Source organism: Hyla sarda, chromosome 2, assembly GCF_029499605.1.
Source record: "Hyla sarda isolate aHylSar1 chromosome 2, aHylSar1.hap1, whole genome shotgun sequence".
NCBI lineage: Eukaryota > Metazoa > Chordata > Amphibia > Anura > Hylidae > Hyla > Hyla sarda.
In genome coordinates, this window is record NC_079190.1 from 318,060,275 (window position 1) to 318,073,424 (window position 13,150).

A 13,150-nucleotide genomic window follows, 5' to 3' on the forward strand; every position below is an offset into this window, starting at 1 on the left:
AATATGCATTGGTTTTCTTTGGCTCTTCCTCACAGTTCTCCCACTCAGCCTACTGCCCTCCCACAGCACTCCTGCCAGTTCCCGACTGAAAGCTGTTGCAGAACATCTCATTTCACAGCAGATTATCGCATGGTCAGTAAAGTTCCAGTACCTCCTACACTCATTCCCTGTGGCATTGTTCAGCACAAGGCAGCATGATGTAAACATAACTCATTCTAAGTATATATGACAGGGAGATGGTTATGTAGGCTGTAGGGCTGGTCTGTAGGTAATGACATCACTTGGGGGTATGTGGCCGGAGCTCAGAAACCAGACCCAGCCAGGCATTCTAAGACTGCAGCAGATCATGAATTGACTTAGGAGAGTCAAAAAGCTGGAGACAATAACATATTGAAAATGAAAGAACTACACAACTTCTCATCAGTGGTGAATCATGCAAAAGCATGATGGAGCCACTACAATCTGTGATAACACTATATTAGTAAGTAATATATCTTGGGGTCACAGCCTTATTTAAATACAATTTTCTGAAACTGGAATACCCCTTTACTACTTTCACATCATTTCCACCTCATTGTTGGTTTGCATTTCGTGCACACATTTTAGAATTTTTTTTTAAAGTTGAGTATGCAATGCTAACCATATGCCATCAGTAATTTGGGATTATTTTTCTGAATTCTTTTAGAGTAGACTTTATGATCAAGATCATGTTTAGTAGAGTTGAGCGAACTTACAGTAAGTTGGCTCGTAACTAACCTCGCTGCTCGGCCATCGATTACTTAAGTCTGCATATATTAGTTCAGCTTTCCAAGTGAAAAAGTTTGGGACTACAGTCCTAGGTCTCCTAGTACTGTATTCACCTTTTCCAGTATACTAGAGGAATTGGAAAGCTTAACTAATTAATGCAGACTAAAGTAATCAATGGCCGAGCCGCGAGGTTCGTTACGAGCCAATTTACTGTAAGTTCACTCAACTTTCATGTTAGCAATCATAAAATAAGTCAGTCAAACCTAGAAATTTTCTTTATGAAGCTGAAGAAAATTTAATGTGCCCAGTGGTGTAGTGTAGAGGGGGGCTCGGGGCTGGTTATTTCTTTTGGGAGCAAAAACCTAAGGGGCCCAAATTCTGGGAGATTTTGAGCTCCTAAGAATGTAAAGTATACTGTAAATTAGCTAGGCTGGGTGCCCTTTGCCTCACCCATTGAATATAAGGTGTCCATTAGTGGTCATGAATAGTGTTGCTCGCGAATATTCGCAATTCGAATATTATTCGCGAATATCGCATATTCGCGAATTCGCGAATTTCGCGAATATAGCGCTATATATTCGTAATTACGAATATTCGTTTTTATTTTTTATTTTTTCTTCACAGTACACATCACAGTGATCACCCCTCTCTGCTTCCAGCTTGTATGGTGTAAAGAAGGCTGTAATACTACTGTGTGAGACTGGCGTGCGAAACTTCGCATATGCGAAAATTAGCACATGCTAATTTTCGCATATGCGAATTCTTACATATGCAAATTTTGTATATGCTAATATTCACATATGATAATTTTCGCATACGCGAATATTCGCATATGCGAAAATAAAACGAGAATGTAACGAAAATGCGAATATTCGCGAATATATGACGAATATTCGTCCATATATTCGCGAATATTCGCGAATTCGAATATGGCCTATGCCGCTCAACACTAGTCATGAATAAGCTGTGTGTGGAGGCACTTGGGAACTGTTTTCACTTATGATCAGCAGCCTATAAAGTGCACTGCTTTGCCGCAAGCTTACTGGTGTGGTGCAATAATGTTGTTACTATAGATGAGCGAACTTTTGAAAAATTTTATTTGGCCGATTCACCAAATAAAAAATAAAAAAATTGGTTCAATCTTAATTTATTCACAGCGAATCTATATTAAAAACGGCTATTTCTGGACTACAGAGAGCCTCAAGGGGTATAGAACACTTTGCTTTGTTCTAACACACATATGGAGTGTGCTGGGATATGGAAATAATACTGTTATTCACTATGACATGTAGATTGCAGGCATCGATTTTAGAATCACTGCCGCAGTGCGGCACAATGACAGAGCTTGGAGGTGGCATCAGTATGAGGAGACCATATAGTGGGTGAATGACACAGTGTGGAGGGGTTGGCAGCATGAGGAGACCATATAGTTGCTGAATGACACAGCCTAGAGCTGGCAGGAGCATGAGTAAACACTAGGGCTTCACAATCCCTAAGATTAAAAGATTAATTTGGAAATTTAAATTGAAGATTTTTGGTAGCTAGTGCTACCATAATTTTTTTTAGGCCCAGGCCCAGGCCCAGCAGCATCAATAAACCATATATTGGCTGAATGGCACATCCTGGAGGTGGCTGAAGCATGAGGAGCCAGGTGTACCTGCTGCTGATGAGTTTCTTCACTATGCGGCTCTAGACTCAGGCTGCTGCTGATGGAGCTGGTACTGCTCCTGCCACCCCACCCCTCCCCAGGAGCCATTGCAGTGGAAGGTGAGCCCTCCGATTCAGACCTGTGAGAGGATGGACGATGGTGCCGATAGGCATCGGCCAACTGACTACATAGGATGCCTCTGTAGTAGGTCAGTTTGTCCTCCCACTCAGTGGGTGAAAAAAACGCCCCTATTTTGTAGAGGTAGCAAGGGTCCAATAAGTGGAGATCCAGAAGTCATCCCGCTGCTGATTGGTGACAATTCGGCTGTCACTACTCAAGCAAGTGAGCATGCATCGTGCCATTTGTGCAAGTGACTCGGAGGGACTCCCTGCCTCCATCACCACTTCATACTGCCATGGTGTGTCTGGGTCCTCTGTCTCGCCTTCCTAATAACCCTCTAGCTCCTCTGGCTGCTCCTGCTCCTCTTCTCCTGTCAGATTACTAGTGTAAAACCGCCCATTTGGCAAACCTAAACTGTACTCCACTGTGCCCCTCCTCCTCCAGTTGCTCATGCGGCCCTCCCCCTCCTCCACAGGGTTCATGTGGCCGTGAAATGTAGGCGCCACGTCTCCAGTGCCCTGACCAGCCATCGTTTTCAATACGTGTTGTAAGAAATTAAGCAGTGGAATCCTGTCGTTCATCTCGTAATTACTTACTAGTAATGTGGCTTCCTCAAAGGGCCTGAGCAAACGGCAGGTGTCACGTATTAGCTGCCACTGGTTCACATTGAAGGGGAGTACACAAATCCAATTGGATCATCAAGAAATCGGTGATGGCTTTTCTCTGTTCGTACAGTTGGTCCCACATATGGAGGGTGAAATTCCAATGTGTGGCAACATCACAAACTTAGACTATGTTGGGGGATACCGTTCTGATGCTGCAGCTCAAGGAGGATGTGCTTTGCCATGTACGAGTGGCTGAAGTGCATGCAAAGTCTCCTTCCCATTGTTATGATGTCTAGCAAATGGGGGGGAAACACTTCAGGAACTGCTTCACAACCAGACTGAACACGTGTGCCATGCAGGCCGCATGGCTTAGCCTTCCCAGTTGCAGTGAATGTAAGATGTTCTTCCCATTGTCAGTCACCATGGTTCCGATTTCCAGTTTTCGTGGAGTAATCCATGCTTCGATTTCTTTTCGAATGACTTTTAGCACTTCCTCCCCTGTGTGACTCCGTTCGCCAAGGCAAATCATGTGAGGAACAGCATGACACCACCGTGCCCTGCACACATGGTATGCTGAAGGGCCACTGAGACTTGTCTGGGCGGTGGAGGCTGAGGACACGGGGAGGATGAGGATGTGGAGTCGCACACTGTCACAGGACCAATGGTCTGAAAGCGTGGAGGAGGAAGCGGTGTTGATGTTGTGGCTGTGCAGGAACCACATTCATCCAGTGAGCCGTAAAGGACATGTATTGTCCCTTACCATAGTTACAGCTCCAGATGTCGGCACTGCCGTGCACTTTAGTACACACTGGCAGGCTCAAGGACTGGCCCACCTTCTCTTCCACAAAATTGTGCAGGGCTGGTACTAAAATGATGGCTTGGCACTCTCCACTTCGGCTCAGCGCAAGCCATCAGTTCTCTGAAAGGTACAGAGTCCACCACTTGAAAAGGGAGGGACTGCAGCACCAGCAACTTGGACAGGAGCACATTCAGCTTCTGTGCTATTGGATGAGTGGGAGCATAGTGTTGTCTCTTAGACATGGCTTCGCCGATGGATTGTTGGAGGAATGGCTGACTGAAAGTAGGAGGAGCAGTAGTATCTGGAGCGACAGAAGAAGGGTATGAAAGCATATGTTGACGCAGGGCAGTGGTGCCAACATTGGGACCCTGGCCACGCTTCCTCTTCTGCCAACATATCTTGCATGTGGCTATGTGAACCTCCTCCGGATGCTTGATAAAAAGCTGCCACACCGCCGAGTAGCTGATTTTCAGACCAACAGTCCACACTAATTGATTGCTACTGCCGCCGTCTCCAGGAACCCCTGTTCCACTACCTCCTGGGAAGGTAGGCTGCCGTGAAGCAGGTGGTCTCCCCTGGGTACGTTTGGCTCCAGAATTTCCACTTCTGCCACCATGCTGACTGACAACCATGCTACCACCTTGCTGGCTCAGCTGCTGCCTCTCGGGCAACCTGCAACTCTCTTCTCCTGATGCTGATAAAGGCCACTCAGCACCCAGCTCCCAATTGCAATCGGCTTCATCATCATCAACAAGTGTCTGCACGTCAATTATGTCCTCCTCAGGTTCCTCAACAGTGTCTGCTTCAGGACCCTGCTTCAGGACCCTGGCAACACCACCTCCCATGTCACTCTCCTCATCACTACTTGCCCGCCTAGCGGGGGAAGCGGCAGATGTCTCCTCCCCTTCTTGGCTGAGCAGTAGCTGCTGACTGTCCACTATTAGATCGTCTTCACTGAAAAGTGGAGCTGAACCCACAGCATAAGATATTTCTTTAGGGGAGGGAACAGCATAGGACAGAGGCAATGGGAGGACAGGGACTGCTCCCGAGCCATGCCAACTGAGGGTTGTGTCTGAGGAACCCACCGACTGTTGACTGGGGGTATCAGATGTAACTTGTGATGAAGTGGATGACCGTGTTAACCAATCAATGACAGCAGATGGGTTGCTGGACGAGACACGACCGCTAACTGATACTGGGAAATCAGGCCTCTCGCTGCGACTCCTGCTGTCACTTGCCCCTAGTCTGCTGCGACCTCTGCCTGATTAATTTAGGCCTCTGCCACTCCTCTGTGCACGTCCTGGCCCTTCTCTGCCCGACATACTTAGTGCGTATATGAGGGGAGTACAATACGTTTCACTACGTTTAAAGCAGTATTTGTCTAGAGCAGCAGCAGATGTGTTCGTTTGACTTTCCTTTCACAGTATCTAGGCCCTTGACAGATTAACAGGTACAAAATAGTACACTACTTATATGTACGTATGTGGTATGCACTCATGAGGGCAGAAAAATGTGGTACAGTATGCTTTAAAAAAACGTATTTTAGTAAAACCGAGATTACTTTTGCCTGGACTTTAACAGTATGTAGGCCCTTGACAGATTAACAGGTACAAAATAGTACACTACTTAGATGTACGTATGTGTTATGCACTTATGAGGGCAGAAAAATGCGGTATAGTACACTTTTTGCACAACACCAGCAGTACACAACAGTGCTGCAGCACAAAAAAGCTGTGTACTAAACACAAAATTGCACTCTGTCAAAGACTATTAGGAATGGACTGCTGGGTACGATACCGTCTGCAGACTAGTATAACCAGCAGATGATTTGTTGTGGAACAAAGACACAGAAATGCGCTGAAAAATTATTCCTGCCTCCTCTGCTAAGGTTTATGAAGTTGAGGCAGCTTGTTGAAATGTATGGGGCAACACACAGCTATCTGCCTCTCTCTGTAATACAATGCCGAAGAAAGTAACTGGGAAGTTAATGACTGCAGTAAAAATCCTTTTCAGTGAAAAAAAACCACTGCTCTCTGTCCACCAGAATGCTGATGTGACTAGAATGTGAAACGCTGCTGGAATGAGCTTTTCTGTGTAACACAAACAGCAATGTCTGTCCTATCTCTATGGAGTGTAATGAATGATATGACGAGCCGCAAAACGGCTGCCAAATATATAAGGCTGTAACATCACAGGGGTGACTGGCTGCTGATGGGCTGCATCCTGCATGTGATTCAGGCTCATCCCGCCTACTTCCCTTCCCACCTTGCCTTCCCAGCGTTCCTTGCCCCATATACTGACATGTGGATCCGCCATTTTAGATGCCCTGGAGCCTGGACTGCAGTAAATGGAGTTTAATGAAGCGATTCGCGCGATAGAATCGCGGCGATATTCGCATTCATTGCGAATCGAATATTTCATGAAATTCGTAACAAATTCGTGTTCGCTCAGCTTCGATTCCTCTCTAGCTGTTACGTCAGCCAGCGTGATGTTGCAGACTGCTTAGCTGGAAAATTAGTCCCCAGCTCCAGCTATAGATCTTTATGTTTTTTTGAAAAGACAAGACCTGGACAGTAATCACACTTTGCTAACAGTGCACAGTTTAGGGGTCACAAATTCTTGCCTTGCTCAGGTGCTGGCAGCCTATGTTACCCCACTGTGTATGACAAAGATGTATATAGGCCAAGATTCTTATTGTGTTTCTAATAGCTTAATTTTGTATTCCCTGTCATAACAACCAGCCTTTTAGTGCAGCAGTATGTGCAATTGATAATATAGTAATTTGTCATAAACTCTGTAATTACCATACACTATGAAGACTTCACTGGCTTGTTTCCAGTCAAAAGTAGAATGCATAAAAAAAATTATCATTCAATAAATACAAATTTCACAACTAAAATATAAATGTATATTGTTAATCCTAAAGTACCTACTCTGCAACACCAGTCAGTGTTTTACCTAAAGTTATTAAAGGAGATCTCCTTCAAAAATTTGTTGTGGATAGGGGATAAGTAGCTGATTGTGGGGGGTCTGACCACTGGGGACCCCCGCGATCAATGGGAGGGGAACTGGCAGCCGGCACACGCTCCATTCATTTCTATGGGAGCGCCAAAAAGACCCGAGTGCAGCTCTCGGGTGTCATTGTCGCTCCCATAGAAATGAATGGAGTGCATGCCGTCTACCAGTAGACAACACACTCTCCTCACTGAAAGCGTTGGGGTCCCGACCTGGATATTTTGGGGGGCCCCAGCAGTTGGACCCCCGTGATCAGCTACTGTCAATAATGGACTATAGCATGATGGACACCTCGGATAGGACAGGTTCTGTTATGCTGCAATCATGTTGAATGATCATTACAGATATGTATCAGTATTGTATACCGTAACATTTCACATACACATGAAGCAGCAGTGTATGAACTGGAATGTTGCGATCTACATCCTCACATCTGTGTCCATTGACAGGCATGGACATGTCCCTTTGGTGCTACATAACATTATTTCCATCTCCTGAAGCAGCCTACTGAAACCATGCATTGGGGAGATATTAATGAAACAGGTGTAAAGGAAAAACGGAGTACTTGCTCACCAATAAGACTGCTTCTTTCGTATTTAAAAGGTTGTCTGATCAATACTAGTGCAGAGGAAAAGTAGAACAACTAATCTGCTTCCAGATTTTAATAAACCCCACCCCCTCAACACACACCTTATTTCCTTTTGTAAGATCTAAATGGCTGCTCTTTTTTAGGCTGAAATATATTTACTGGGATGCATAAACAAATTATAGATTTAGTACTAGAGATATGGGCATATGAACCCCACAAATCTGGGGGATGGAATATCATTATATGAGGACGGAGCCACAAAAAGGGAGGAGCAAAAAAGGCAGAACACATGACGCTTCACATTAGGCTCCCAAACACAGGTGTCGCAGGGAGCCGTGAATTCAGGAGACAGTGATCAAGGCAGGTATGTGTTTGAGGTTAGGATGGGGGAGGGGGTCCCCACGACCTGTGTAGACACCTTGTAGTTATACATTACATTACACTTATCCTGTACTGATCCTGAGTTCCATCCTGTTTAATACTCCAGAGCTGCACTCACTATTCTGCTGGTGGAGCCACTGTGTACATACATTACTTTTCCTGTACTGATCCCAAGTTGCATCCTGAGTTTGCTATATTCAATGAGTGTCTCCTTTCTGTACTGTACGGTGCAGTATGTACCATGTAGACTCACTTGGAGGATACAGGTCTTGAGGGGGCCGGCATATGGGTGCATTGCAGGTGTGGTAGCCCTTGGGGGATGTATGGTAGCTGGGGTGTTGTTTCGGTAAATGAGGGGTTAATGTTAACCCTATAGTTCGTGACGCCAGGCTGAGGGCTAGTATGTTGAGGTAATTCTCCGGCCTATCGCCGCCCTTCCCAGTAACGATCGGTGCATATACAAAATGACTGAAGGTCCACAAGGTACTTGAACTTGAACAAACTTTACTGAAAGGCTTGCAGTACATCCAATGCACAATAACAGTCTCAGGAACGCAGTCTCTATATAGTGCAATGACTGACAGTTGTTGCGGACCTTGACTTTTAGATACAGTCTCTGAATTTACGGTAATATTTGCAGATCCGTCCGGATTTAGGGGATAGATAAGGTCCGGTGATCATGCAGAGTGCTTAGGGATTGATACACTCTCAATTTAGAATCGATCAGACGTTGCCGCAAGGCTCAAGTCTAACTCACTGCGGGAGATAGCTATACAGGTCCTTCCTTGTCAGGAGCGCAGGAGCAAAGAGAGAGAGCAATGGCCGCCACTCCCTTATATGGGCAGGGGCAGGGCCGTTTTGGATTGGTTCCCGGTAACTGTCACTCACCGTTACAAGGAGTGATGGGTAGAATACGTCACAGGGACCTCCAAAGGTCCTAAAGCAAAAAACATAGAGTTTTCCCGATCATGTGACCCGCAGGTCCTGCTATGCTGTATACAGGTAATTAACCATTTATAAACATTTATACAATCATATTTACATGCATCCTAAATAAACCATTAGCTCAATAACTATCTAGATGAGAGGTGACCAGGGGTGAACTAGACAATGGGGACCCCGACATCCTAGGGACTCTGGCTAAAGGGATCCACATACGCAGGTACCGGATAGGATACGGTACCGGGACACCACATACCCCCTTACTTAAAATAAGTCGACCTCGACACCTGTCCCCTAAGACAGAGGGACCAGGACTAGGACAGGATGATCTACAAATTTGCTATACATCCTAAGTAAACATTGAACACATTTACATTACATACTCTTACAAGTATCTGGACTAGACAATAGAAATCTATCTAGACATTGGTGCTATCTAGACATAAATGCTATCTAGACATTAACGAAGCTATCTATCCTTTAGTTTCTAGCTTCTTAGACATTTTCATTAATTACTATACATTCTAAGCTTACTAGACAATTAGGCAGCTATCTGACATGTAGTTTATAGCTCCTAAGACATTTTAGTAGCTCTCTGCACATTCTTGGAGGCTAAACTGAACATTAGCATAACTCTCCATACATGAGACTATCTAGACATTAGTTCAGCTCTCTATACCTTTAGCGTCAAGCTGACTAGACAATTTTATTATCTCACACATTTTATTTCTTTGCCAACAATAAGTTACCTGTTAGTACATATAAGGTTATACTGGCTAGCCGGAAGCTAGGTCACAGCAAGGATGGCTGCTAGGGTCTATCGGCTACACGCTACTTACCCCTAGAGCACTTTCAAAACAACTTAACTAGGTTATTCTTAGAATTATGTGTTCAATTCTGTATTAGCCAGAGCACCTACTGGCCAGGCAGAGCATCTCACACACGCAATGAAAGAGAAGAAGAAGTGTACCTAACAGTGGCAGGAATTGGGTATCAATATGCTACAATTCCCAAGTGTTTTCTTAAGTGAGATATTTATTTTGATGTATGTACTAGAGAAACTTGAGGTAGTACATTTAAGTCAGAAATCTAGGGTACTATGTGTGCAAGTACTATTTTAAGGGGCAATGTTCCCTATTGTTTTTATTGAGACAGATGCTAGCGATGGGCGACAGCAATAATACTACCCTCGGAGGAGCCGAGGTGTCCCCTGTTGAGTTACCTACTAAACACCTTTAGCATTCTATACATTTATATGTACAAGAATTATTTATATTTTTAGTGTTGAGTGTACACGTGCAGCACATCGATATTTTCTGTGTACAGCTCTGACTTACTTTTTATGTACATAGACATTAGACTATTTTTCTATGTACAAACCTTACTTATTTTTTATGTACACAGACACGAGGATACTTTCTTGTGTACAAGAATCATATACATTTATACTATGCATTTATCAACACTCCAACATGGTTCAGGCGCATTCACCTGATAAGTGCAACATTTAACTTAAGAGTTCTTATGAAGCTGCTGGTATATACATAAAATAGACGTGTAAGGATCAGCAGTCCAGCTACACTAGGAGTTCATGGAAAATATACAAATTGGCATGTATAGAATCAGCAGTCCACCTACACTAGGAGTTCATGGAAGGGAAAGGTAAACACGGCCTTAACCACAACTCAGCCGGGTACGGGATGAATCTCCTACAGGCTAGGAGTCTCTTGACTTAATAGTCAGGCACAAGCTTAGTGGTTACGTTGCTGAACTTTGAACTGGAACAATCTTAGCACAGTCCTGCTAGGCACAATTCTTGAACATAGTTGCTGTAAGACAAAAATGGTTAGACAGAAAACAATATGACATTACTTTAGAGTCTCATTAGAAGATGTTCTTCTTTACTTTTGTAGTGCCTCTCTTGGCTCCCCTATATCTGCCAACATCAGGGGCAGGATTGGAATTGACATAGCTTTGCCACACCACATTTGTGAGGATGGAGTTGTGGATGGCAGCTTGAGAAGGGGTTTTAGGCTTACTAGCCAGGATCAAAGTCGGGCAATAGGGCTTGAGTACCATCTCCAAACTCTTTCGTTGGTACCCTGGAAGCAGGCAAACTCTCCATGTCAGAAGAGGGCCTTGGTACATACACTGGTACCTGTGCAGGAGGCAAACTCTCATTGCTCCGAGAGGGCCTAGGTACGTGCGTTGGTGCCTCTGGAACAGACAAACTCTCATTGCTCCGAGAGGGTCTAGGCACGGTCTTTGGTGCCCGCAATTTGGGCTTACTTTCCTGAACTTGAGCAGGACTTGACTCTTGACGATCTGTAGAAAATGAAGAACTTGACTCTTTGCTGTACATAGAAGATGATGATCTTGACTGTTGAAGCTCCTCCTCCTTGGGTACGCTGGTGGAGGCTTTAGGAGCAGACCTTTTCTGCCTCAAGTTGAAGAGATCGGACTCCCAATCAGTTGACGGAAAATATTTGATGGGAAGCTGTGTTGGGGCTGTTGGTCTGGTGACCGCTGCAGCCCATTCTCCACGAAGGCTCTGGATGGGGGTGTACTCTACAATTTCACCCACCTCCAAGGTGTAGAACTTCTTATGGAGATATGGCCTTTGCACTGCTCGCTGGTTTACGAGGATGGTCTGCCCAGTGTGGCAGTCAAGGATTGTTCCATAACCTCTGACCTTGTCGAACTTGGCCACAGTTGCTTTTCTTCTTTCTAATGGCTCCTCCCCTTCTCGGGGGTGATCCCATTTACGTATGTACAATGCATCCATTTCTTTGGTATATTCTTGATACTGCACTTTTTCTTCATAAGGCAAATGCACGTGCTTGGGGGCATAGAGTTCCTTGTGATGGGCCTTTAACTTTTCCCTCAATTCGGCCAGCTCGGCTTCTTGACGGGCCCTTTCCCTTTCTGCAGTTGGGATTGGTGGGAGTGGCTTCCCAGGTAATGGTTGAAGTACTCTGTGCATGTACTCGATCAGCTCCGGCTCATCTCCGAATACCCATTGCGGCAATTTTGGTGAGCACGGTCGTGCACTTGGCAAGCTTGATCGAGGAATGACCTCAGACCTGGAGGAGGAAGAATTTATTGTTGGGTTAATTAATCATTTTGTACCCAATTATGTTAAAGAGTACCTATCATGATCTAAACTCTCCCTAATCGCCCCCCCCCCCCCCCCATCTGTCCCTGACTCTCACTGACACTATCCCTGTGTTTCTTTTCATTCAAAACCCCTCTTTCTACCTGATTTATTGTCTTCTTGGCTGCTCATTCAGCCGTCCTAGTGTAAGAGAGGAAGGGGGCGTGGCCCAGCATAAAGGCTGTGAACACAGCAGCTGGCAGCTCTGAATCTTCTCCTCTCTGTTTACAACTGCATGTGCAGAGAGAAGAAAGATAGTAAAATGAATGAGGGTATGCAGTAAGGCAGAGTCAGGAGTATGCCCTGCTGTTCTAGAGCACAGTGCTGGCTCCTGCCTGTCTGATTCACAGACAGGGAGGAGTGCTGAGCTTGTCTGTGTCCCAGCTGCAGTCTGAGATTTAGGACTCCAGCATGAGTCTGAAATCTATAAAAAAGAACAACAAAATTGTACAAAGATTTTAGAAAATTAACTTATCTGGATTAGAAATTCTCTACTCATTAAAAAGATGCCATGTCACATAAATTAGATACTAATTAACATGTATTATACACCTACTTTATGGTGGCATCATTTCATAACAACTACTAGCTGAGTACCTGGTGTTGCCCGGTTTTTCCTTCCTAATCCTTGTTGGGGAGGAAAATCAACAAAGGAGGAAGCTTTTGACTTCATATCCCATATTGTTGTCATATCCCGTCCCCATTTCACTTCCTCATATCCCGTCATCATATCTTGACCTCATATCCTGACCTTCTATCCCGTCCTCATATCTCAACCTCATATCCCATCCAATTATCCTGTCCTCCTCTCTTGATCTCATATACCGTCCTCATATCCTGACCTCCTATCCTGTCCTCCTATCTCGACCTCATATCCTGTCCTTATATCCTGACCTCCTATGCCATCCTCCTATCTCGACCTCATATCCCGTCCTCATATCCTGTCCTCACATCCCAACCTCATATCCCATCCTCATATCTCGACCTCCTATCCCGTCCTCATATCCCGTCCTCATATCCCAACCTACTATCTCGACCTCATTTCCCATCCTCCTATCTCGACTTCATATCCCCTCTTCACATCCCGTCTTCATATCCCGACCTCATTTACCGTCCTTATATCCTATCCTCATATCCCATCCTCATATCC